At 46.3% G+C, this 27,454-nt stretch overlaps 1 protein-coding gene across 6 annotated transcripts in view; it reads left to right on the top strand.

The window, feature by feature from the left end:
• The window catches only part of BCOR (BCL6 corepressor), a 152,736-nt gene that overhangs the window by 83,672 nt on the left and 41,610 nt on the right, over positions 1 to 27,454 (top strand). For 2 of the 6 annotated variants that reach the window (XM_078146584.1, XM_020967116.2), the window contains exon 1: positions 4,800 to 5,715. The exons of 1 other annotated variant lie outside the window; for it this stretch is intronic. The gene's annotated coding sequence lies outside the window, so the exon portion shown is untranslated. Of the gene's footprint in view, positions 1 to 4,798; positions 5,716 to 6,173; positions 6,245 to 27,454 lie in introns of those variants that run through there. 3 more of the 6 variants (XM_020967114.2, XM_020967108.2, XM_020967110.2) reach the window with 3 other exon arrangements.

A 27,454-nucleotide genomic window follows, 5' to 3' on the forward strand; every position in this document is an offset into this window, starting at 1 on the left:
GGTATATCTGATCTTCAAACATATTCAACTGTTGTCATTGGAGTGCCTTGGAGGAAGCTGGTTAGATGAGCTGTGGAAGAGAAGAGAAGGTGAAAATGAGATGAGGTATATATAGGGGTATGTATATATCTATATCTATATCCATCTATCTATCTATCTATCTATCTATCTATCTATCTATCTATCTATCTATCTATCTATCTATCACTTAGTAACTGCCCAGAATTATTTTACTCCGGGACTTGAAGTCTCTTGGAGTTGGGGTGTGAGTGTGACAGAAGGGTGGTAGGAGTGATGGAAGGGCTTGAGTTGATATTCATAACTGTTTAACATTAATAGACAGATTTATCCTTTATAAAGTAAAAGTGCAATGAATGTAGTCCAGATCCTTTCTATTGGGGAGGCAAGGACTCACCTCCAGCATATGAGGTATGAAGTAGCAGTCTCTATAAAATGACAATGGAAGATTGTCTTGCCTTTTTATTTTGGTTCCTACACAACCAGTAAACCAAAGGCCACAGTAAACAACGTTAGGGACACATGAACAAATTGCATAGAGACTAACATACACTAAACATTTACATACAGGGAATGGAGATTCTGCATTGCTGCCATACTAGGGGGCTAGGCAAGGGTGGGTGGTGCTGATTTTTGCCTGTGGTCCTTGAGTCACCATGGTATAGCCATCATTGTAAAGAGGAAGCACTGACCTGGAGCCTGCTCCCTGGAGCCCACCCCATATCTTAACACCTGGCCCATTTCCTGAGAGTGTGAGATCCTGGGTCGAATTTTAAGCAGTTGTTGCTGCCAGCATGAAGTTTAGCCATATTTTATAAATACTGTATACTTACAGAGAGACGAGGGAGGTGGAGGTGGGGGAGGACATTAATTGTGAATCCCCCAAGAGCTAGTCTCACCTCCATCTCTCAATATTTCTTTATATCTTGTCTCGAATTTTCTCCCTCCCTGGCTTTTTGCTTCGTTCGTCTCCTCACTCCCTCTCTTGCTCACTGGCTAGCTCTCTCAGCCTCTTGCTCGCTGGCTTTCATTGAAATCCTCCCTTCACTGAGTGCCGTGTACAGCGGCCTGACCTCCGGGTCAGCTCCCTGAGGGGCTAGTGGGAGGGGAGGAGAAGAAGGGGGGGGCAAGGGGGAGTGGGAAGGAGATCAGGAAGGCACTGAACAAACCGCGGGCTCCCGTGTGTTCCCTAGACTAACAAGCCTTCTCAGGCTTCTCGGCTTGGAGTCTGGCAGTGCACCGGGCTGCAGATGCAGTTTAAAACTATTAGTCTCTAATGTGATAGGACGTAGAGGGTTTTTTATTTTGTGTTTTTGTGGGTTGGGATTTTTTTTTCTTTTGCAAGGGGCTGGGGTCGCCGAGCCATAATATTCACCCACCCTCTCCCTTTCTCAACCCCAAATGTTATCCAGCTTCCCTGAGTTCTTGGTTTCAGAAGGTGGAAACGGGGCCTCAGGGCAATGCGGAGGAGTACCTCAGAACGGAAAGCAAGACCAGGCATTTTTATTCTTAATCCAGCACGGAAGTGACCCCTCCCCCTTAGAGTTATGTTAAATTGTGGAGAGTATTCAATAAAAATTACTGGGCATATTGGTAGTTTCTTCATTAGCTTGCAGGAAACCCTTCAACCTCGGAGGCCTATTGTGGTGACACAGAGCTTAGTATGGGAAAGACCCCATTTAAAAAAAAGATGAACACAACAAATTAAGGCAAAGGTGAATTTACTGACTTGTTTTCTCCAAGCATCAAATTTCCACCATGTGCCAATCCTCACTGCCAGGCCACTTCATTTTTACAGCTTTTTGTTCTATTTATTTTAACTAGCAGACTTTTCAAGTAAGACAAACATTGCCCCCAGGAAGTCGAGGGAACTGAATGCTATCAGTTCAGCCACCTACTCACTCCTCTCTGGTCCCCTAGGTTTTCCAGAAGTTCTGGATTATACATTTGATACTGATATCCGTGAAAAACTTGTGCATGGAGTGGGGGTTGGGGAAGAGAGGGAGAAGAGGCCGACTGGGTACTTGGTCTAGGGACTCTTCCCCAAGGGTTGAGCAGATCAGAAATAAACTGGCTATTGGCTCTCCCAGCCCAACTACTACCCCAAAGCTCTCTGACCTTTTGACCCAGTAAACCACAAAACCAAAAAACTTCATCTCACTCTCTAATTCATATTGGTGGATATTTTCTTATCCCTTTCCCTAGGAACACCCCAACTTTCATCGTCCAATAATTTGAGACTTTATGAATAAAAGCCATACCATGTCACTGAGGTGGGGTTTTTTTGGTACTAAAGTGAAGCTGGAGAAAAAAAGCACAGAAAACCAGAGGCCTTTTCTCCAGCTGTGCATCTGTAATTCACGTGTGTTCACTCTAATAACTTTTAATGTCTGGACCTAAAATATCTTTATAAAAAATAGCTTTACAAGGTAATAGTCCAGGTGTCTTTCTGCTTGTTACCGGAGATTAAAAAAATGTGTGAGATAGTTTTCAGATACATATACCCCCAGAAATCCGGTAAGAAAAATGCCTGCATTCCATTCTCAAGGATCGTATTCTGGAACTGTTCTTTATGGAGCTATCCAGGATGCAAATATCTTGAAAGCTGAACTTCGGGCGGCCTCACCATAGAAGCTAGCTAGGTAAACTCCTAGGTTACCGCCAGTAAGTGAAAGGTATTAGTGCCTGACATTTCGCATCAGTTGCTCCTGCAGTTCTGGTGTTTAGAGATTGAGTTCTGACCAGAGTTTGACCATCTAGTTCTGCCCTGAACTTTGGGTTTCAAACGGTAGAGATGTTTCACTTCTGCTTTGAGAGGGCCAGCATTTTTTTTTAGTAGACATAAAGACTGAGAACTTAAATAGAATGATTCCAGAGGCCTGTTGTCAGAACTAAACTAAAAGGAGAAAGAAAACATCTGGTAGATAGACTATTTTCTCCTTCCACTTTGGCCATAAGGGCCACTTTGCTTTTTGTTTTTATTTATTTTAAATGCCCCCAGTAATTCATATTTGTGTATCAACGTGTTAAAAAGAATAAGGAAATTTTGGAAACTTTTCTTCCTGTGGTTTTACATGCCTTATCCATTTCAGAATTATTTCTAGGTTTTCTGACGAAGTCTGAAGTACCTTTTACTCAGGCTTCTTCTAGAGCTCTTCTTCTCCCCCCCCCCCATATTTAGTACTCATAAACATAAGATCAGAGACGCTTTGAGCACCTAGTAAGGGAGGTCGCTGAGTCAGGTGCCAGGCTTTCCCAGAATGGTCAGGGCCCTCTTGGGCTTGGCCCCCCTATCTCAGAATGGTCAGGTCTGGCTCCGGCACAAGTAACACCTCAGTCACTGGGCTTTGTGATCTGGATGCGGCGGCAGCTTGGCGCACTGGGGCATTATTCAAGACGGGCGTGATGGACTGGAAATTTATGTGAAGAGCCTGAGCCAAAAGTTGCTCAATGCCAAGAAAAATTAAAACCAATAGATAATTCAGTAACTAGGGGTGAAAGGTCCGGGTGGCCCCTCCGATCGTTCTGAGGAAGAAATTACCCTGGAAAGGTGGGGGAGGGGTTATTGGGTTATTTCTACCCTCTTTGGCCCCTTTTCTCCTGAGCTGTTCATTCCTCTCCCCCCAATCCTTCCCCCCTACTCCAGGACCTGCCATTTCCAAACAATTCCCACACTATTAAAATGTGTAAGGAAACTTGGGCCAGGAGATTGGGCGGAGGAGCCTGCTAACAAGGGTGGCATTTTCATGTATCCCCTTGACACATAAATGTGAAAGAGCCCAGAAGAAAAGGGACTGGGGGAAGGAGGTTAGGGGTGGGATAGGTTGGAGGTGGGGGACGGGGGTGGGTAGGTTGGAGTAAATGGGAAGGACGAAGCTTGAACACCCTCTTCCTTTGGTGGAAAGGCTGGCGACGGTGCCGGGAGGTGGGAACGACACCGGTTGTGGGGGGGGAGAGAAGGGGTTGGTGGCGAAAGGCGGCGGCGGCAGCAGCAGCAGCCTCGGAGCGGAGTCTGGCGGCTGCTGCTGGGGTTTTGACAGCTTTGGCAGAGCGAAGTGAGAGGAGCTTTATGGTAATTGCGGTTCTCCACTGGCCTTCTGGGTAGCGAGGGGAGTCTCGGCAAACGGCTGGGAGAGACCCCATTCTCTCTCCTCCCCCCTAACTCCCGCGCCCCCTCCCTCCCTCCTCTTCCTCCGTCCCTCCTTCCCTCCCTCCGCCTCCCTCCACTCAGTCTCTGCGGGCCGCCGCCGTCGCCGCCGGAGTCTCCCCAGCTTAGACCAGGCGCAGTGCCCTGGCCCGGCGTGCGCAGCAAACTCAAGCTAGCCAGTCAGGAAAGGAGGAAGCCGGAGGGAACCGAGAGCGAGTACTAACGCTTGGAGGAGAGCGAGAGGGACAGAAAAGATTGGTGGTGGTGGTGGTGGTGGTGGTGGTAGTGGTAGTGGTAGTGGTAGTGGTGGTGTTTGGGGGGGGAGAGAGAGAGAGAGAGAATCCATTAAAAGGGAGAAATAGTGGGGAAAACCTTTGAAGGTGGATACCTGCCCACTTCTCCCCAGACCTTAATCCCAAATCTCGATTAGTGAAGGGGTCACGAGTTTAGGGGACGGGGGAATCCCAAACTTGGGAGAGAGGAACGAGACGGCCGTGGCCCGAGCGCAGCGCCGGCAGGGGGGAGGGGAGGCCGCGGCTAGGAGGAGGAGGAGGAGGAGGAGGAGGAGGGAGGAGGAGGAGGAGAAGGGAGGGAGGGAACGAGGGCGGGGGGGAACTGTGTTGGGAGCGCAGCGTGCAGCAGACGGAGCCCGGGCTCCCAGCGGCAAGGTGAGGAAGAGCCGCTTTCCTCGCGGAACAACGGAGGCAGCCTGAACAACAGCAGAAGCAGGCACCGCAGCGCACCGAGGAGAGGGGCAGACTGAAGAGCGGGCGGTGGGGCGGGGGCGGGGGCGACCCCTCGGCGGAGGGGGAGCCAGAGAGCCCGAGAGAGATACGGAGCCGCGGCGTCTCCGCGTAGGGGACCAGTTCGGCAACACACCCAGCCAGAGCCAGAGCTAGGGACAACATGGCGCTGTGGATCCGGCCCGAGCCCGAGCGGCCGCGGCGCCGGCGCTCCTACTAGCAGCCCCCGGGAGCCATCCGTTCAGCGCCCACCCAGTGCCGCGGCGTGGGGCGCTCGGCCGACCCGGCCTGGAGAGAGCAGCCGAGGGCCGGGGAGGCGAAGCAGCCAGAAGAGGAGGAGCGGGGCCACCCCAGTCGCCACCTGCCTGAAGGATCCAGCTCTCCCCGTCCCGTCGTCTCCCCCCCCCATTCCTCCTCCTCGCCCTGTCCCCTCCCCCTTCGGAGCCTAGAGTCCACCCCCGCGGCCGGCCGACCCCGAGGGCAGCCGGCTGGCTGCCTGGCAGACACCGGGAGGAGGAGGAGAGCGCGCGGCAGAGCGAGCGGACGACCAAGAGAGAGACGGCAAACTTTGATTCTCGCCTCGCTTCCTCGGACTGGTTCCTTCTCAGTTCATTAACACCCCCCCTCTTTTTTTTTCCCTAACCCTCCCCCCTCCCTCCCCCACCTCTCTCCACATTCTCGCCTCCCGAAGACTTGGGGAGGGGGAAAAGGAAAAAAAATCCCTAACAACAGCAACTTCAAAGCGCCGGAGCGGAGGCTCTCCCTCGCTAGCTACTCGACGCAGCTCTTCCCAGCTGGAGATTTAAGGTCAGTGCCCGGAACACCTTTCCCCGGGGAGACCGAGGGGAAGGACGGGCCGGCGGGAGGAGGGAAGGCGCACCATCTGGAGCTGTCCCCGCCCTCCGGCTCCCCGGCCCGGGGACTCGAGGATTTCCCCCCCCTTCCCCTAGCGATGTTCCCCTCCTGACCCCTCCCGCGTGCCCCAGGGAAGCTTTCCCGGCTCTGGTTGTGCCCCTTTCCCCTTTCATTTCTCCCTCTTTCGTTCTTTTTTATTCAGTTGCTATAAGTTATAAAATATGCAACAAACCTAAAGCAGCCCGGCGTGGGCAGTAGGGAGAGGAGGGAAGGTGGGAGGGAGGTGGGGGAGGGAGAGAGGATGGGTTGGGAGGGGTAAGGCGCTCCAGCCCCGGCCGCCGCCGCCTGGGGGGTTTGCTGCCTCCTGGTGTGCTGGGGGTGGAGGAAGGAGGGGGGCGGCGGGGGGTGGGGAGGAGGCGGCAGAGGATCGGAATGGAAGTTTGGAGGCAGTTCGTGTATGTGCAAGCTTGCAGCGGCGACTGTGAGTTTTGGGGGGGGGGGGGGCGGTGGTAAAATGGGAAATTGCCGATCGCTCCAGGTTAGCCCGGAGCAGGAAGAGGGGGAGGTGGTGGTGGTGGTGGTGGTGGCGGCGGCGGCGGAGGAGGAGGAAGATAGCCGTCGGCTTTTTCGGGTCTGGAGAGAACTGTTTTAAAAACAACAACCAAAAAAAAAAAAGCCAACACGCCGTTTGGTTCTCAGATGACGATCGTTCTTTTCTGTGAAAAGACTGGGCGTGTGGTGTTGGGGGGCCCCGAGATCGGGGAGCACTGGTGCGGAGGGCAGCCATCCGCCCCTCCCCCCTCCCCAAGGCCAAGAGGGCGAATCACACGGATTAAAAGGTGGGGGCAAGAGCTGATTGGGGGAAGAGCGGGAGGGCCGGAGGTGGAGGGCAATCGCCGCTTCTCCACTCCTAGTCTGGCACTTTTTTTAAACGTTATTTTATGCTGTTTATTTCACCACCAGCACTCCCACCCCCCACGGGGTCGTTGCGGACTGAGTTGAAAGTTCTGGTCTCCGATGGGGTGTGGGCGAGTGGAGTTCAGTCTTGGGGGGGGCGTTAGTAGATGCGGACTTTAGGAGAAAGACCTTGGTTGTGTGGAAACCGATTCCTGTTCGGACTCTTTTCCTTCTGTGCGGTTGTTTTTTGGTGTGGGTCCTTGTCCACTGCCAGCGAAAAGTTTATTCTGCCCTAGGAAGCTCTTGTCTGGCGTGTGGAAAGGTGGCGGGGACGCTGGGGGGGAGTGGAACTTGCGAATGGGTGGCGATGGAGGAGATGGGGGGGCCGGATGGTGCGGGGCGGGGGGGCGGGGTTCGAGCCAAGGTGGACGCAGGCCGGGCCGACGGACCGCTTCTGCTCTGGAAGGCCGGGTGAATTTCTTGCCAACTCTGGTGGCTATGTGCTGCAGAAGAAATATATGTTTGCTGTTGGTAAAGCGAGTCCGGAGCGACATTTGCGAGGCATTCGTGATTTAAAAAAAAAAGTCCCTTCTCTTCTCCCGCGTTCCTCCCTCCCCTGCAGTTTCCCTGGTCTAGTCTTCCGCTGCTCCGAGGTCTAGAAAACTGCTGCTACTTGTGTGTGTACCTGACCAATGGTAGGCCGAGGTGGGTGAAGCTTTAATTTTCTACTAATGAGTCTTTTCCAGAAAGTAAGCTGACTTGCCACTTCAAGTGTGTGAGTATGGAGGAGGATGAGGAGGAGGGCTATGTGTATTTAAAAATAAACAACAGCAAAAAAACGTCATAGCCCCAAATTGGTGTGCACACAGACTGGTGAAAAAGGCTTATAGAGTCTAGACAGCTTTGGTTTTTAATTTTTTTTTTTTTTGAGAGTTGTGTTAGGTATGGGAAGAGGTCTTTGGTCTCAAAGATAGGTCTTAGCTAGATTCTATTCGGAGACTACCTAAAATTGGTCGGTTAACAAAGATAAGGAGGAAGTCTCCCACCCCAGAAGGTGGTGGGTGGTAGGCACAGACAGCAACTTGGATATTTCTGGCCATTTAACACTTCCTGTGGCATTGGAAACAGACACAACCAGCTGAAATCAATGGTTACGTGGTGTTGAGTTCGGCTTTGCTAATAAGATGGCGAGTGCGTGGGGTATTTTAATTGTTGGCCGCGTATGTGGGCAGTTCTGTAATATTTTCCTCGTCTCTCTACTCTATCCCCACCCCACTCCCCCACCCCTTACCCTCAAGCCATTGTTCAGTCTGCACTTTAAAATTACTGCTCTTCTAGGAGCTTTGAGGGGAAAATTGGGATTATTAATATTGTGCCTGGTTTTTAATGCGGAGGTGGCCAGTAGTGTGCTGAGCACCCTAATTGCTATGGGGGTGGGGTGGGGTGTGGATTATTAGGTTTCTTCTTTTGAAGGCCAGGGGTTTTGGTTTATCCCCAGTGCAGTACTTTGAGACGCCTTCACCAATAGGTGACTGAGAGTTAATTAGGAAGTATTCTCTGGATCAATGAGTTGCACAACTCATTAACTATTCTTCAGCCTTTTGCAGGATTGGGCCTCTGCCTCCCACGCTGCATCCACCTTTGAGAAGTGTGGGGGGGGGGGTGTTTTGAAGGTAGACATGGGAACTGACTGAGGGGGAAGGGAGGGAAGGAGGGGCAGGAAGGAGGTGTGATTAAGAGGCATTTAACTTTCCTGGGTATTGCCTTCAGTGTGGGAAGCAGAGCCAGCCAAGACATCCATTTTTCTTCCTTGTCTTCTTGGTCGCTGTCTGTCCTCTGGCTCAGGCTCTTTAACACACTCTCACTCGCTAGCTCTGTCTCTGCCTCGCTGTTCCTCTTCTCTCACCCCCACCCCTCCCCAATCTTTTTTCTCTGAGAGCCCAACGAGGTTTGCTCCCCTCCCAGTTCGGGATTAAACCGATAAAAATAGGACTGCCCAGAGTTAGAGCTCCAGGGAAAAGCCCAAGCTGACCAGAACACAAGAGGAAGAGGGTGGCAGTTCGATTGGAATATTATTCCCTGGGATTGCTAAAGCTTGTTATTAGGGCATCGGTCAGCCTTACTCCCCTTTTCACCCCCCAGGCACCTCTAAGGTGAACGGAGCAAACAGAGCTGAAGGTTGCTGGGTTCTCAGGTGTTCTGGCTGGGCAATGTCAGTTTATGCTGCCTTACAGGCTCTTAGAGCTGATAAATTGGAGCATAGAAAGGGAGAGTGGGGTAATGAGGGAGGAGAAAAAAGGTCAATAGGGTTTTATGTTAACCCTTTAACAATGTGGAGGATAATTTGAAAAATTAGTCTGATTAGGTAGGGGAAAGAAAGATATGACCCTGCCTAGGATTCCCTTTCTCTTGTATGTATCAGTGTTCCTGGGTACTCTGCTGGGTTAGGTATGGCGTTGTTCTGTGTTTGGGGTCTTATTGGGAGGGCAGCCCAAAGAGTCTGGTGCTAGATATTCCCAGAAGTTCTTTATCAGAAACTCAGCTATCCAGCTTATTACGTTCCTACTTTTAAGTGAGGATGGGGTGTGTGTGTGTGTGTCTGTGTGTATACACACAGACACACACACACACACAAGCACGCACTCGACTCACACTCGTGTTTGAAGACTAAGGGCATGAGTAAATGGGTTCATTGGCCTTCACATTTACAGAAAAAGAAGTTAACTAATGCACATACACAGGCACAGGATGACATACAGAATGATGTGATTGTGTGGTTCCAGAATCAGACATCTACAAGTCACATTCAGAGATAGATGGAATGAAACTGAATGGAAAAGCATTTATTAAGATTTATTAAGCTCTTACTATGTGCCAAATACTGTGCTGGGAACTACAAACAGAAAGCCAGAGTCCTTGTTCTCAAAAAGCTCACACAGTAATTGAAGAAGACAAGACATGTAGAAGAATTCACCTATAGGGCAACTGGAAAGACCAGGGGGTCCTTAAAATTCAGTGGGGTGATTCTGTAGTAGGAGTGTGCTCTTTGGAAGCCTATGGACAGGAAATAGATTTTAGTAGATGTATAGACTATGTAATGATAGTAATACCTGGGGAAAATGCAGAGCCACAATTATATAGAGAGCTAGGTATGTGTGTGTGAGATAATTGTGACAAGTTCATAGAAATACTTAGTGTGATATGTGTGTGTAGGCCTAATGGGAGATTGGTGCAGAAAATGAAGAATCATTTGCTAATGAGCTCCCTTTGTTAGACTGGTATGGATGAGGGGATAACAGAGGATTCCTTCATTCTTTTGGTGTTCTAAGGGTCATGTCTTTAGGAGAAAGCTCTTAACTATACGTATATACCACTAAGTTTTCCCACTATGTTGGTCATGGACTGAGACATCAACAGGACTGCTCAGACAACAGGCATACGACCCGAAGCCAGGGTAGAGAAGTAAATTTAGACACAGGAGGAAGAGTTGCAAACACACACCTTTAGATATATATGTGCAAAAGCAGGTAGACATCCACACAGACATTTACAAAAATAGACCAAGAGAGACATACAAAGTCAAAGACACATGTGCATGTTCAGACAGAAACTCTGTTACAGATTCTTAGGGGAAGAGACCAGTAGGAACAAAGACCCATTAAAGGTGTATGAAAAGAATCACTCAGAAACAGAAAGTGCTTACATATTTGTACAAGTAGTTCCTGGACACACTCTCACACAATCCAAAGTCACTCCTGTGGAGTAAGACCTAGGAAAATAAGATCCTAGTCTTTTTAGAGATTCTTCGTTACCGGGACACATATATATATATATACATATACTTCTGCATGGGAAATACATACCTGTCATTCATTGAATAAAAGGCAGTTAGGTGGCAGAGTGGGTAGAGTGTTGAACTTGGAGTCAGAAAGATCTGAGTTCACATTCTACCTCACACTTGGTAGCTGTGTGACCTTGGGAAAGTCATTTAACCCCAGTTTCTTCCCCTACAAAATGGACATAGCGCATATACTTCAGGGTTAGTGTGAGGCTCAAAAGAGTACACATAAAGTGCTTTGCAAACCATAAAACTCATTGCTAGCTGTTATTAATGTTAATAATAAAAACGAGGGATTTCTAAATGACACCCCACACATACTTAAATAAGGAAGAAATTGAAATGGCTTAGCCAAAGGGTGAGTGAGGGAGGGAACTTGATACAAGGTACCCCCTTGTCTTCTGGCATCTTTAGGATGTATTAAGGGCATGAAAAGAGAATTTGTCTGGAGGATTTCAGGTAGAATCAACTTTCCTCACATTTCAGAGCCTCTCTAATAAAGATTTGAAGAGGAGACTGACTCTGACTTTGTTCATCATAATTTGCTGGGGGAGGGGTACTTTTGAATCACATTTGTTGTTTCTTTTACTGGGGATACAAGGCCAGAAACTAATACAATGGGAGGGCAACCGGGTAGAGCAGATTGGGAGATTAAGGTTGAAGGAAGTGTTTGAGGGAGGAAGGAAAAAGAAGAATGGAGATCCCTAGGTGAGAACCTTCATAGCAGGAGGCCCACACATAAAATTTGGTTTATGTTGAATTTGCCTGAAGCACGGATTACGTGTATTCTTTAAGCCCTATCTTGGAATATATACCCCAAAACTTTATTGGAAGTACAGTTGTCAGGAGGAGTCTTGAAGGGGCCAGGAATAATAATAGAGCAACAAAAGCAAGGTATTGATATCCATTACAAGTTAATATATTTAATGGTCAGTACACATATATTAAGCACCAGGCACTGTGCTAAATACCACGGATTTTAAAAAAAGCATAAGATGATCCCTGCCTGCAGAGAGCTTACAGTTTAATGAAGGAGACTTAAAGAGAAGCTGGAAAGGTGAGATAAATGCTTAGGAATGTTACATGACTCAGGGCCATGATAAAGTCCTATAGTTGGAGTGGGAAATGACCTGAAAAGGTATGAGTTTTAGAGTTGGTTTCATCTTCCACAGAATGATGGTGAGTGTCTGGATGTCATGGTGTCTAGGAAAGCAAATGGTGGGAAGTGATATAAAGAATTCCTTGGATACTCTCCTTAATATGGTGGTGGATCAGGATGGTTCTTATTATTATATTTGCTTCTTTGCACCAGAAGCACATATTGGTTGCCTACTTAATAACTGAATTAGAATAATTTGCTTGTTATTTAGTCTTGTCTGACCCTTCATGAACCCATTTGGGGTTTTCTTGGCAAATATACTAGAGGGTTTCCCATTTCCTTCTCCAGCTTGTTTTACAAATGAGGAAACTGAGGCCAGCAGGGTTAAGGGACTTGCGCAGGGTCACACAGATATTAAGTGTCTGACATCCGATTTGAACTCAGGTTCTCTTGACTCCAGGGCCCTGCACTCTATCCACTGGGCTACTTAGCTACCCTAATAACAATAATAGCTAGCATTTATATAGCACCTACTATGTGCTAGTATTCAGCACTTTTATGAGGTGGATGCTGTTATTATCCCTATTTTACAGTTGAAGCAAATAGGTAAGTGCCTTTCCCAAGGTCACACAGCTAGTATTACCATAGTTATAACTATTATGTTAAGTACTTTTAATAGTAAGCATTTATTAAATTCATGCTATGTGCTGAGGCTGGATTTGAACTCAGGTCTTTTTGACTGTAGACCCAGGGCTCAACCCACTGTGCCAGCTAGGTGCCTAATCATCAGTGGAGAATGTCAACCATCTCCCTCTTTGCCCATCTTCCTCCTACCAGAGTGAGACTGTGAAAGAGGCAGCTAGCTGCCTAAAACATAACCCTGTCTCACAGAGGTCCCCTAGGTGCTTTGCTTCACTTAGGGCAGTATTATAAGCATTGCTGAGGTTTATGTTAATATTATGCTCAAAGTACAAACTTTGACTCAATATGTGCTTAGAAGGCACCAGTGAGAAATTGTCCTATTTTCAATATCTCCTCTATAGACCCAGATCAGTTTTTTGAGCTACCTTTCACATTAGTGGAAAATGGTGCTAAGGGTATTTGTATGTATGGGGGTTGGCACTTGGGGTGTAAGGAAGCACCTCATGGTGACTCATAGAGAAAAATCCGTCTTTTGGACCATGCAAGAAATCCTGTAACTTTTTGTTGGGCCCTGAGGCCAAATGTCATTGCCTGTATTGTGGTGAAAGATAGGATGGGCAAAACAGGTTGTTGAGGTTTTTGAGGAAAAGGATCCTCAGACAAGCTGACTTTGGGAGCCATGGTGTTGGGGTTAGGGGGAGTTCACTTGTGTTTCAAGTCTGTTGTATTGAGCTCTTCTAGGACTTGGACTGCTGGGTATTTGTTTAGAGATTGTTTTTCTAGGTCTTAACCTCCCTTTTATAGACTTCGTAGTACATTCAGCTGCCTTCAGACTTGAGCATTCCATTCGGTCTTGAAAAGGATTATGGTAAGATCATAGATTGAAAGCTAGAAGAGGCCTTAGAAGTCATCTGGTCCAACTCTACCCCTCTACCCCCATTTTACAGATAAGGAAATTGTGGCCCAGACTTGCCCAAGCTCACACAGGTAGTAGAACTATAATTTGAACCCAGATTTTATGGCTTCAGTCACCCTTTCCACTCTAACATTGAATCCTAGATGTTTCCTTCTCTGGAGAGGAAAAAAAAGAGAGAGACGTAAGGCAGTATGACATTTTATGGCAAATCTGGGCCCTACACTTCAGATGGACTCACTCCCCTCCTTTGTGACGTTTTTTTTCCCCTTCTTACCTGCAGTATGTCCTCTTAAATAACAAAAGCATTTCCCATATTAAAACTACTCTTATCTAAGTATGAGAGACATGTAGCCTAAAAGGGAGAGGGGTTGATGTTCAAAGACAGAAACAAACATCTTTTGCATCTAGAATTTAGAGGAGGATTGGGGAAACTTGGAGCTTTTCATGCTGGGTAAGCAATCTCAGGCCCTAGCTGGGGTTGTAATAGTATTTAAAACTGAGATCCCTTTACAGAGCCTGCAGCTGATAACTAATTCCAGCTAGGCTGACCTTCTCTTAGACCTGCCTGAAGGTCTAGGACCTGAACCTTTGGCCAAGTAGCTCTGGTACTCTCTCCCAAGCCAGAGTTAATGAATATTTTGTCAAGGGCTTCTCTGTAGGGCCTCAACCTCAGCCAGAATCTAATGAATGTACTGTCTTAGTCACGGTGCGGGAAGATCGGAGGCCCCCAACTCCCCGGGAAACCTTTCCTAGTGAAACAATTCGACTCTTATTTTGTGCTGGTCTAGGATAGATGATTGGGGAGCCCGGGGGAGGGGGGTAGACAAAGCAGAAGGGGAGGGGGAGACACAACTAGGTAAGGTGAGAGTAGAGGGCTGGAGGAGTGCAGAATCTGAAATAGGAAGGGTATTTTTCTCTTAAAGGAAAAAAAGGAGAGAGGATGCTCACTTTAGACTAGTTTGTCATTTTGGAAATCACGTAGATTAATAATTTTTCAATAGATGCTTCCAGGGTGCATGGATTCAGTGGAAACCTCACTTTTATTTTTTTAGTATTGTTCTTCCCCATTCGAAATTTCCCTTGTGCCTTATAATGGGTTTGGTGCCGTGTGATTAGACATGCAAGGAAGTCCGCTTGGAGAAGATCCTGACAGCATGAAATATAATTTGTGATCTGAAAGACAGTTTCCAGTATAATCTCATTATGCACCACAGACTCCCGGTGTTATTTTGTAGAAGGCGGACAATGATCAATTTACATTGACCCGGGGCTGGGCGAGCTTTTAGATGGTAATTGCCATATTGATTTGCATGCAAAAAGGAGACCTGCTAAAATTAAAGACCGGAAGCTAAATTAAACTAAATTTATTGTCTAGGTGAAAACTGGAGGATGGGGGGGAGGGGAAGTGGGGGAGAAAGGAATAAAGTGAGGGTGCTTTGCAATGGGTGGGGCAGATAAAGTTGTGGAGAGTTTCAGGGGATCGATACTCTAAAGCAGTGTAGAAAGCTTTTCTTTTTCTTGACCCCTTAAAAGGGTATTTTTCCACATTTGAGGGAGAGGAGAATGCATGAAAATAGGGAGTTTCGACGAAGCAAAAGAACATTATCCGTTGAAAGCAAGGAGGTCTTTTTATTATATGGTATCTGAAGAGATGTGGTTTCTTTCAAGATTTCCACTGTTTTCATATACACATCCCCATTTTTTTTAATAAAAGAAATCGCTCATCAGCTGACCAAAATAGCTGGGATTCGAAGAGTTAAATTTTAAAATCTTCCTGTCTTGCCTGCCCTCCTCCTTCCCTCGAAAGGCTGCACTCTTTATTAGTCTGATAAGACAATTAAAGGAGAGAATGGGGGAGTCCACCGGAGCTGGAGCTGGAAACTCACTCGCTGCCAGTGCTGAGTGCATTCACTGGACCGTTAGGAAAGGGGGTGGAGGAGGTGGAGGAGTTCCGCTCTGTGGCACAATAATACTCCGGGCAGAGTTGTATTGCCTCAATTCAGCGACGGCGGGGTCATTTTATCGTTTTAAGGAAGCATCTTTTTCGAGGTTTAACAAGTAGGAGCAAGAGATGCTGCCCGTTTTCTCACGCCTTTCAAGCTAGGCGGTGGGGGGGTGGGGTGGTGTTCTTCAGAAGATCACGTTTGTCTGTCCCTCCAGCCCAAATGTGGTTTTCCCAGACCTGTGGTCAGGTCATGGCGTTGGCCAGAAACTTGGCCTGACTATGAGGGGCCTGGTGCAGCCTGGAAGAAACAGGAATGACTGGTCTCACCTTTCTGGGTGAAGTGGAAAGGGATCAGAGTGGTGGAAGGAGGAATTGCTTGAAATTCTCCATCCCAATAAACATATCCTTCCGCCTGCTCCCCTCTCCAGCCTTCCGCCTCCCGTCTCTTTTAAAGAACTAGAGTTCTTAACTTACTTCCTTAAGGGGGAGGGGGCGGGTTCCCCCCTTTAAAGAAGAAAACTGCTTCCTGACCTATTTCCCAGTAGTCAGACGTAGTTAGATGATAGACCACCCCCTCCCAAGGCCCGGGAAAAGTTGACTTCCACTCTGCCCCTCCCTTGCCCTTCCTTCCTCTCTTAGAAGGATGGCTGGAGTCACCAGCTTCCTCATTGGAGCCTTCTGTATAGAGCTTTCCAGATAACTTGAAGCTCAGTTTATAGTTTTATCAGGGAGAAGTACCATTTAGATCTACCAGATCAGATCTCAGAGTGGAAGGGATCTTGCCCTTAGGTAAGGTCTACCACCTCATTTGTTCTTTTCTAGACCCCTCTTTGCACTTAAAGAGCCTCAGGAAAGCAACTGCATTGCACTGGCTGCCAGGGCTCACCAACCAGGATGGCTTTTTTTTTTTCCGTTCTTTAAGCATTAGCAGTGGCCATTGTGTATTAATCATGTGTCATCTTTGTGTGATCTTATGCATTTGATTGTCGGACTGTGTAGTTGTTTTAAGTCTTATGTCTGAAAATCAAGAGACAGCCTGGAAAAAGTAGTCTGGTAAAAGCAAAACTTCTGAGTAGATTGGTCTTAGGTTTTCTCTGATAGGTAGATTGGGCTTCTTTTGAATGGTACATAAAGCATAAAAAAAAGAGATGATCCATAGAAAAGGTAAGGGCAGAAGAGAGCTAGGTAGGGTAGAATTCCTTAAGTACGTATATTAGAAGGCCTGAATGGACAAATTTCAACTTGTATGCTCTAGTAAGAGCCTTCAGACTAGTATTTTGTTGCCTTTTGTGTATGGGGGGCGGCACCTTTCCCTTCAAGCATTTGTGGCACTCTTGGTTGGTAGGGCAGAATGTCGAATCATCCATATTCCTTACAGACTCTGGGAAGGTCCTTCTGCATTTATTGCTTGCTACCTTAGAAAAGTAAAGTGACTGTGGGAGGACCTTGTTTAGCGAATTGATACCTTCCTGAAGTTCCATCTACCATCCCACTCACATTGACTCTCCTCCCTTTCCTGCATGTTCAAGGGCTTCACTGGCTAAGAAGCAAGGTCATATTTCCCTTAGGAAACTTTGTGAGGAATACAGCTTCCATGCAGTGTGTGTGCGCGCTTTCATGACAGGAAGAATTCAGTCACTATTTTTCTGTGAAATGATAGTCACTCCTATAAAATGAGGTCTGCTCCTAATAACTTCCCACCCCCTTAATTTGGCAGTATGCTGGCAGATATTAATTGAGGGTATAGTGCCTCTGACCTCCTGGAAGGAAGTATAAATAAGAATTGGGATTTCTGCTGTTGGTACAGAAATAGTGGAATGGGAAAATTACTCCCAAGAAGTGACTTATATCAGCATACCCTTCATCCCCATTCTGCAGTGATGGGAAAAGGAGACTATCTTAATTTATCTTTTTTAATTCCCGAAAGTCTAGCATGTTTTGCATATAGCAAGGGCCCAAATACCTCTTAGTTGAGCAGATAAATCAGTCAGGTTTCTGTGGGTTGGAGTTGTTTTCCCTCTTGTCCCACACTTGCTCTAGGAACTAAGTAGAAAAAAAACACTATACTTACTTATTCAGTGTGTATGTAGCCCTAACCTAGGTCAGACAGGATAACCCACAGATTTTACCTGTTAGTCATAGCTCCAGATAAAGGTCAAATCCCTGATTCTGTCGAGGGCAAGCAAGTGCCCTGTGTGACTGCCTAGGTTCTTTTTTGCCTTCGTTACGAAATACACTTCTCTTTCTTGTCACTTTTTTATGGTTCAGAAATGGCTCCCAAAAATATTGAGGTCATCTTTGGAAAGTTCTCTTCACTAATTGGGAGAAGGAACAATAAATTACAGAGAGATGTGAACTAAAGAGATTAGAGAAAATCATCAGAAGAGTTGAGATGACAGGAAGTAGAAGTTGGAGATGATTTTTGTTTAATGGTGATTAAGTCCTAATGTTATGTGAGGTCTCAGCTTGGGTTTTCAGGAAACTCTCCCAGGCATCTCTTCTTGATCCATGTGTATGAAGGAAGAAATCCTAACATTAGAAGAAAGACCTGGCTTGTATAGAATGAAGCTATAGAATGAAGTTAGTGTGATCAAATTTCCCCACCTAGTTCCCAGGGGAGCAGTCAGCATTTCACTCAAGCTACATTCGGTTCTTGACTCTCAGGGGATGGCAGCTCTGAAACAGGAGACCTCTCCTTTTCTTCTCACCCTTTTCCTCTTCTTTTCCTAAAAGTCTGTGTGGAAAGAGCTTCAAGTAAGCAGGAATTGCTCGTCTGTCTGTCTCTGGAAAGAATTTCTTTGCAGGCTTTGCTGACATTGTTTTGTGAATACTAGGTTTGTTTATTTGTTTTAAACCAGGCCAGAAGTCCCCCTTAGTTACCTTGTTTTAAAGGCAATACATAGGAGCATGCCCCCCAACCACATGGTTTCCACTGTACGTGGGGGGATGAGTTTAGACCTTTATTAGTTTTACTTTTCTGAAGAAGTCTTAACCTTTACTTACGAGGTGCCCTTGGACCTGTGGATTGACTTTTTGGGGAAGCAAGGCAAGGGAGAGTGTGTAGAACTATCCAGGTCATTTTAATATTTTTTTTCCAGTCCTCCAGTACAGAATTACAGTTATGAAGTCAGAATTCATGTTCCTCTCTTACTCTACTTTAAAGCTATATTTAATTAGATAAACTCCTAGGCATTTAACAGTTCTGTACAAATGCAAACTTGAAATAACTCTGGGCATACGTCATTTAGGAAAGAATAAATGAAGTACAGAAATGTCCAACTATGTAAATCCTAGAGTAGTCTGCCCTCCCATAAACACATTACAAGAGCTAAGGCATTTCCAGTCAAAACATCAGTGGAACCAGCAGCCTCTGTCCTTCTTATTTATTATTTTATTAACAGCATTTTACACGGTATTTAACAAGCACAGTCTGCCTGCTTTGAATCATGACAGAATACAGGCAGAAATAAAGGCAGAAAATAGATGGGGAGGGTAGGAACATTCTCTCGATTTTCAGTTTAAGAACAGTTCTGAGATTGGAAGGACAATGACAACATGGCACCGTGGCATTATTGGGACATGTTTCTACTAGCTACAGATGGATAGAACAAACTAGTCTATTTTCTAAAATGCCCAATAAAGAAAGTAAACCATTATTGTAACAATTCTACCCCCTCCCCAAACCAGAGAGAAAGATATAGGAAGTTGTGTGTAAACAAATGCAATATTACAGTATAGTTTTTGCTTTCTTAGCTATGGAAGGGAGCAGGGTGAGTTCCAAGATACTCTTCCCAGTAAGTTATTGGTTATTCTGTGAGAGGAAGTATTTGCCCAATATTATTCTTCTTTATCTTGCTGGAAAGTTTATAACGAAAACTAATGCCTTCCTTAAGTCATAAAATGAGCCTTGTATGATTATTTAATTAAAATCTATTTAAAGACCGATTAGGCATGTAATTTGCACTAATAATGACAATTATGGAAATGTTCAACTTAACAAAAAAATCATAAAGTCGACGTTTTGATCAGTGGGGCAACCAACGAGTGTCCAGTGAGTTGAGCAGTTTCTGAGAGGCAAGGCATTAAGCTATCTTAAAGGATTCCAAACCTTACCTTCTTAAGTGCTTTTTAACCAAAAACGAAAAGAAAAGCTTGAACTTTTAGAAATTCTATTCCTGCCCTACTTGGGTGCACTCACAAATTTTATGAGGCTGAATAAACTTTACCTCCATGTCAAAATCCCTTCTCCCCCCCCCCCTTTTGTCTTTAGTGGGACAGTCTGATTGGGCCCATTCCAGGAGGAAAAAAAAAGTTGTAGAAAGTCAATATACTACAGATAGACAGGAGAGACATGAGATAGCTATGTTGCGTGAATAATCAGCTGTAGTAAACATGGTCTTCTTTATCCTTGGGTAGAGAATGGGGGGTGGGGGAGGTAAAGGGGGGGGGGTCCCTTGTCCAGAGGGACCAGCCAGCTGCAGTAGTTGGTGTTAAGGCACTGAAGGCAGACACAATGCTGCTGTTGTTGGTTTGATCTCTAACTGTGGATTGTTAGTCTGGATTTAACTATGTGGTAAGGGGGGAATGTGAAGGCTGTTTACAGCTAGTGCAAATAATGTGACAGCTGTTGGAGCTCTAGCAGCCCTTTGCTTCTTCTGCACTTACACAAAGCTCTCACTATGGGAGCAGGGAAGCCAACCACTGCTGCAGTAGTCACAGCAGCAGCAAGGGGACTTGGTTCCAGTCTGTCAGAGCCCTGAACAGGGAGAGTCTGAAGCTCCCATGGATATATTTACAGATTTGGGACTTGTTTTGTCTGAAGTAGAGAAAGATGTCTATTGAATGAGAGTTGAGTTGAATGTCACTTTAGAGTTACAAGTCCCACCCTTATTTATTCTTAACTTCAAGTTTGATTGGGAAAAGGAGCTTAGGCTTTAGGTTGGCCCAGGTTTCAACTGCTTCTTGCTAGTCTGTGGAAGCAAGAAAGAGGAGACAACTTTTCATTTCATGATAGGAAGTTTTAAATATTAGAACAGCTTTTGTAGGCAGGCAAGTTTATTGGAAAGAAGGTATTTGTATTTATCTCATTAGGTTCTCAGGAAGTTGAAGGTGGAGGCTAAGGAAGGTCCTCTCCAAGTGAATACCTAAACAGGAATGTCATGCAGTTAGGTGTGGGTATGGATGTTGTCATAGGAGGCTAGGTACTGTTTTGAATTTCACTTCTATAATTGTTTACTGAATTGTAAATGCAAGTGTGTATACTTCTGGATACCAAGGATAGATTTTGGATTAAAGTTTTTTTAAATATTGCCCCTTCCCTGTCTCCCCTTTTTCCCTCTTGACATTCCAGGGCCCCCCATCCATAAGCCCCTTGCAAAAAAGCCTTCAGATGAAGGAAATATAGGTGTAATCCTGAAATCTGCACAGGATACCACCCACTCTGTGACATATTAAACTATACTGCAAACTGCCACAAACCTTTCACAGAATTACTGGTACAAAGTCAAAGCCCTTTGAGTAGTCAAAATGAAAAGGCAGTTGGTTCAGACTTATCACTCTAGCCAAAAAGAGTTCTTCTGTAGCTGTCGCTGCCTGTTTTGCTGCTTTTCTACCAAACTAAAATCTGAATTGAATATTATGTACCAAAGAACTGAGATGAGTTAGGCGGTTCAACATGTTATCTTCTAGGTTCTGAGCTCTCCACTAAGTCATCCTGTCCATCTCTAAAATTTTGGTCATTGGGCCTTGGTGAGGATGTTTTTAAATCGGCTTCTTCAGTCCTTCCTCAGTTTTAAGAATAAAGACTTTCAGAATTAGTCAGTCCAGTTAACATTAAATACCTCTTTCATCCAAGGCACCAAGTATCAGACTAAAACTTGTATTTTTAATGATGATACTATTCCATTGTCAGTTCTGTAAATTAGCCCAACGTATAGCTATTTATATGAGATGGGTGCCATTTTCTGTAGGAATGTTGCTTGCGAAACCAGTTTCACCTTGGCAAACAGATAAACAGGTCTCAATCTCCAAAACAGGCAATTTTTTTTTCTCCTTTCAAATCTCTTAAAGCAACCCAGCAGTATTTCCAGGATTATGCTAGTGCCATCGAGGGATGCTCATGAGCTTTTTTTTTTAAGCAAATGCAAATTAGAGAAAAAATAATTTTCTTTCAACGATATGCAATGTATTAGTCACTTGTTATCGGACTTAGAGGCAGACCTCATTTGCCCGTCTGCCAACTCACTCACATCTGCTCATAGCTGTTCAGGGCATTTTAACCTTGGCGAGGTGTAGTATCTTAGTCCCACGAATCAAACACGAGTAATTAAGGTCTAAACAGCTACAAAAATTCATTGGCCCCTATTTGTAATACAGTTGTTCCACTGCTTTGTCTTGGTGCTCAGAGTTCCAGACTGGGATTCTTACTATTCTTATTTTAAAAAGGAAAAACGAAAAGACCGAATTCCCTATTCAAACAACCCCCTTCGAATCTACTCGGTCTCCCTTTCCTGAAGTTGATATATATGGCCCGGTGTTCTCAAAGCAAGATACAGCTGTGGAAAACTTTTGTTTTTAGAAAGTAATGTAAATATCTTTTAAGTGCCACCGTTACCTATATAGTAAATATAAATGAAACATTCACCATCAGGAATTTCTTTTTGGCATGGAGAGGGTCACATTGGGATATAGTAGTTAGGTTATAGTTGAGTTCTGGCTATAAGAAGTAAAAACGGGAGCCCTGGCTGTCCACTTGGCATTTTCCTTTGAAAACAAACCTTAGAAATGATTGGTGTTGCAATCTCTCTCTCTTCTCCCCCCACTCCCCATCCCCTGTAGTATAAAGGTCACTAGTTGAATCTGCCCGGAGGGTTGAAACGCAGGGGGTCCTTGCTCTGTGGAAAAGAAGCCCATGCCCGGACTTAATTAAGATGGGTTTTCCAATACCCCAGTTTGGCGACCCGCAAACAAAGGCCCCCATGACGGGAGGGCTTATTTTGAAGAGCACCAGCTTCCCGATATCCCTGTCACATTATGCAAGCAGTGTTGTCCAAACTCTAAAGCATATATCGCCAACAAACTTTTAAGGAGGGAAAAAACAGGCTCAGTGAAATGGCAGCCATTAAAATGACACGATCTTTTTAACCATAGGTTAGCTGTTAGAGGCAGCGAACCAAGTTTAATATCTGCCTGGCTGCACGCCGGCCATTTGCTGAACAATAAGGGAGCTGCTTTCTTCTGGGGGGGGGGAGAGTAGTGGTTCATCATTTGGGACTTTGTGGGTTTTCGGCGACTGTGAACGAAGTGCCTGGAAGAGCTGCGGACATCTAGTAAGGGTGGTGTCCACTCCTCAGGGCCACAGCTTTCCTTCTGGGGGGGTGGAGGTGGCGGGAAAGAGGGAAGGGTCTGGCCGTATCTGCCACACTTAGGCAAACGTACGATCCCGGGATCTGATGTGCCTGCTAACGTCTCCTGTGGCAGATCTGTGGAGCCTCCTTTCCCCGCCTTTGCCCACCCTTTCGCGCCTCCGGCCCTGGCCTCCTTGTGTGAAGAGGTTTCCGTGGTGGTGGTAGTGAAGAGGAGGAGGAGGAGAAGGGGGAGGGAGTAAATCCAGAAGAATGGGAAAGAGGTTTGCGGTGTGCTGCACTCCTCTACACCCAACCCCGCCCCATATCAGGGTGTGGGTCAGCCTCAAGCTTGGTTTCTGTTTTCTTCCATCGTCTGCTTGCGGAAGTCACTGCACCTTTTCAACTTAAATTGTAGCCCAGCTTTCTATGGCAACGTGTGTGTTCCTCTCTCCATGAAGCTTCATGACTGCAGCACGAGCAAAAGGGGCGGGCACGCGTGGGGGGAGTGCATGCTGCTTCTGCGGTGGTTCTTTAATGCCCTAAGCTTAGCTGGCCCGACAAACGTGGAAGGGAAAAAAGCTAGCCGTTCGAGGGCGCGCGGTACTGCATGTGTGCCTGAGAGTTTACAGGCTGGCCCAGAGGTTGGTCGGATGCTGCAGGCAGAAAAGGGTTAAACGGCGGCGGACCGGGTAGGGGAGGCCCAGGCCTGCCTCTCACCCTGAGACTTTGCCCCGAGTATGAAACGTTGACTTAATTACCTCAAGTGCGCATTAGTGCCAGGCTTATCGCCTCTACCCCTCCAGATCTCTCGGCCCGGTCTCCATCCCTTCCCCACCCCCAACTGAGCAGCCGCTGCCGAGTCAGCCCCGGCGCTGCTGCTGCCGCCGCCTGTTGTCCTTGGCAGCAGTCGCGGCGGAAACCTCGTGTGTGGGGGGGGGGGGCGCGCGTGAGCGTGTGTTATGTGTGTAAAATGGCGCGGCTGGGTTCAACCTGAGAAATTCTCCGCTGCAAGGCTTAATCTCCGGCCTGGCCTGCTGGGTCTTGGGGAGAAGCAGAAGGGAAATCCGGGGCGGAGGGGGAGGGACAGGGAAGCCCGGGAAGGGGTGGGGTCATCGAGTCCTGGCTTAGGCCTGAGGGCTGGTTGCTTGTCTCTAATCAATTCAATATCTGGGCGCCTCGCCTCTTCTAGCGGCTGGGGGAGATGAGTCAGCTGGGGGGCTGAGGAGGAGAGGGGGAGCTGCATGCACTCCCAGGGTTTGTCGTGGCAGAAAATCTCTTTGTTGCTGATTGCAAGGCGGGGATGGGGGGTGGGGGCTTCTTCTCCTTTAGTCCTTCGATTTGTTTGGGGGAAGGGGAGGAGATGCTGTCACGCCCGCGAAGTTCAATAGAATGGCCGTGGATTGGGATACTGGCCTGCCACCCCCAACTGGTCTTCTGCCTGCTTGCCACCGCTTTCTGTCTCACTCTGAATCTTGCTATCGTTCCTTCTCCTCCTCTTAGCCCCCTCTTACTAAAATGTTTTGAATTGGTCGTCTCACCTGCTTGTCCGTAACTGAAGAGAAGGAATAAACAACCCGTCCCTCTATTTTATCTTATTAAACTTACTCTCACCCCCCCTCTCACCTTTCATGCTGTTATATTTATTACTAATACAAAACGGGGGGGGGCGAGAGAGCGCGCGCGAGGGAGCAGGGTACAGAAATATTTGCCTGGAGGGAGCATATGTTTAGGTGCTGCTAGTGTGACTTTCGCCAGCCGGAGGTGTGACTGACGGAGGAAGGCGAACTGCCTCCTTCTCTGTCCCCGCTCTCCAGGCCCCTCACTCCCTTCCCTTTCTCCCCATCCCCCTTCCCTCTTACGACTGAGCAACGTCTGTCCGTACCTCTCGGGCTTGCTCTCACATCTGCTAAGCCCGTAAGAGGCTGAGCTAGTGGGTGAGCCAGAGACAGATACACGCACGCACATCCGGGGGCTGTGGGGGGGGTTTGGGGGAGGGGGCCGTGGGGCGGGGCTGGCGGCGGCGGCTCCAGCTGCCTCGGAACTGCCGGGCCGCCGCCGCCGCGTTTTGTTTACCAGCCTGCCGGGTGGAAAGTCCGGGTAGCCTCGCGCAACACGTGACAGAATGGGAGCCTCGGGACTTTGTGGGGAGGGAGGAGTGAAGAGGGCTGGAGCTTTGCTCCCTCCACCCACCCCACCTAAAAAAAAAATCCTAAAATAGAATCTTCATCACTTGCTCCTATTTTTTTTTTTACACCCAAAATGTATCGTTGTGCATGACTCAAGATGTATTTTCGAGATCGAGGATAGGAGCGAGCTCTGGCTGCTCATTGTAGTTAGCTTTATGGTTATGCCAAATACCAAGGGATGGGTAAAGGTCAAACGTCTGCTAATCCGTGGTCGCTGGGAGGGGGCTACTTTGCAGCCTTCTTGACTCTTCTCTGTACTTCTCTCCCTTCTCCCTCCCGCTGGGGTAGGAAGGAAAGTCACGGGCAAGAAACTAGGGGAAACAGTAACTGTGGGGGTTTTATTTGTTACATTTTATTTATCAAGGAATGATAGACTAATGATGGCCCGGTTTCCTTGGTTAAGGTTTGTCTGTAGTTTAGAAAGAAGGCATTTAAAATAAATACTCCGGGCCTAGAGCCTGTTCAGGTAGTTGTGATAACTAATCTGTTGGAGGTTCATAAGGGGTCATGGACCTACCACTGAATCCATGGTACTGGCACTGCTGCTTAACGGAAACAGAGGCTCTTGATCTCGAACCAAAGATAAATGGTTTTGAGGTTTGTCTAGTGGGAGAAGGTATCATCTGCCTGTGAGACATAATTCTTTCTGGTTGCTTTTTTATTTCAAGGTTCCCCAAAACCCCTTGTCTTTTTTGGGTTAGTCTGCCCCATGGGGCTTTTTTTTTATTTTTAACAAACCTAGAAATGATCTTAGCAGGAGCCTTGAGCCAGAATTAGAGAAAATTAGAAAGCCAAGATAATTTGTAGCATTATTTATTTCTGTGAGCCAAGATTGTTTGGTTTTATTTCGTTGGTGCTACTTGACTGGCAAGATGTGCAGACTTTTAGCCCATCGGAAGCCTGCAGTCGTGCTGATGATCAGTCAAGGCTAAGGCAATGGAAATTGGCTAGATGCCAGGAACAAACGGGTGGAAAAAGAATAGAGACTAAAGGTGCCAAAAGGAACCTGGTTGCTGTATTCCCTCCTATAACTTCATTGTAATCCTCCTTTCCTGCCCCACCTTCCAGTTCTTTTCTTACCTGCCCCTTATGGTCACTCATTTTGCACCATAGCAGTAAAGATATCCTCATTCGAGGAAGTCAGAGAAGTGGTAGGTGAGGGTTGGTGATGGTTTCATACTCCTGTGCTTCTAAATGGCATCATCTCTCCACATGCCAAATAAAATATCATTTAATTAATACTTTTTCTCTTTCTTGGCTCCAGGGCCCTTCCTATCCCCCACTCTCTATTTCCACAAAACTGGATTTTTCTAGTGAGTTTCCATGCCAGAACAGTTCACTGCTAATGAAACTTTTCTGCCAGAATCACTTGTCATGAGGCCTCACAAATTTCGGACCTAAATGGGAGATTCTCCCTGGTTTTCTTTTTAATGAATTGCCAAAACAGGAGAGAGAGAGCACGAGACAAGACTCTGAAAAACGGATATAATATGTGTGTGTTTGCATTTTTCTAACTCTTTTCTGGGGGAACTGGGTGTTCCATATTCTGAGCACTCTAGTGGCTGTGATGTTTTGAGTGTGCTCTTTAGAAACCAGACATCAGCCAACCTCTACAAAACCAACTCGACTTACCTTTCCTTCTCACTCAGAGTAAAAAAGTAAAGAAAAGCAGCTAAAATCCAAAACAAGGATTCAGTTTTGCAGCTCACACTTGAAAAGTTAGTAGGTAGAGAGCACTTCTTGTGATGAATTTCATCATGCCTCTTAATTAAATACTGTCATTCCAAACTTCCCCCTCCCCCCATCATCCACCTTTTGTAAGTCTTGTATGTACCTTAAACTCCACCAAGAACTCTGCAATCCTGTGACACAGAAAACCCTACTATCTCTGGAGTAGGTATTTTCACTAAGTTGACCTCCATGCCTGGAATGCTTTTTCTCCTCATCTCCATCTCCTGGCTTCTGAGGCTTCCTTCTAGTTCCAGCTAAAGTTCTGCCTTCTGCAGGAAACCTTTCCTGATTTCCCCTTAAACTTTTTCTGTTAATTATTTCCAGTTTATCCTATATAGTCCTGTATATATTTATCCTTGTTTGTACATGGTAACTTGGATGTTTTCCCTTCTATGCGATTGTGAGCTCCTTAAGAATAGGAACTTTTACCTTTCCTTGTATCCCCATCAAATGGCACAGTGCTGGGCACATGATAGGCATTTAATAAATGTTTGTCACCCAGTTGACTGACATTCTGGCAGTTATTGTTCAGACTGCTATGCCTAGGTGTGACTTTTGATAACAGGAGGTTGTGGAGTGGTGTGACAGAATTCTAAGGGTAAGTCAGCAGCCATATCCAATAACAAACGCCTTTATCCTTAAAAAGGAAATCCCATACTTTGACAGTGCTTAGACTGTGGGGTCTTGTTTTCAAATAATGCCTGTGATACTCTTTAGCTCTGACCATTGGGCAAGTCCTCTAACCTTTCTGAGTGAGCCTCAGTTTATTTGTAAAATAGGGGGAATATCTGAATCACCTCACAAGGTTGTTGTGAGGTTGAAGTGAGATGAGAGCACTTTGCACACCTTGAAGTTCTCTAAAAATGTCAGTTTTCAGTGGGCTATCTCCCATATTTCCTTGCAGTGGCCATTCCCTGTGTCTGTAATACACTCCCTTCCCAGTTTGTTTCTTAGAATCCTTTCTTCTCTTCACAGTTCACTCTAGTACCGTCTTCTATATCAGAATTTCTTAAGAATTTGTGAACTTTAAAAATAAATAATTTTGATAACTGAATGGTTTCTTTTGTAAACATTTCATTTTATACATTTGA

Source organism: Phascolarctos cinereus, unplaced genomic scaffold (assembly GCF_003287225.1).
Source record: "Phascolarctos cinereus isolate Bilbo 61053 unplaced genomic scaffold, phaCin_HiC Scaffold_726;HRSCAF=1367, whole genome shotgun sequence".
NCBI lineage: Eukaryota > Metazoa > Chordata > Mammalia > Diprotodontia > Phascolarctidae > Phascolarctos > Phascolarctos cinereus.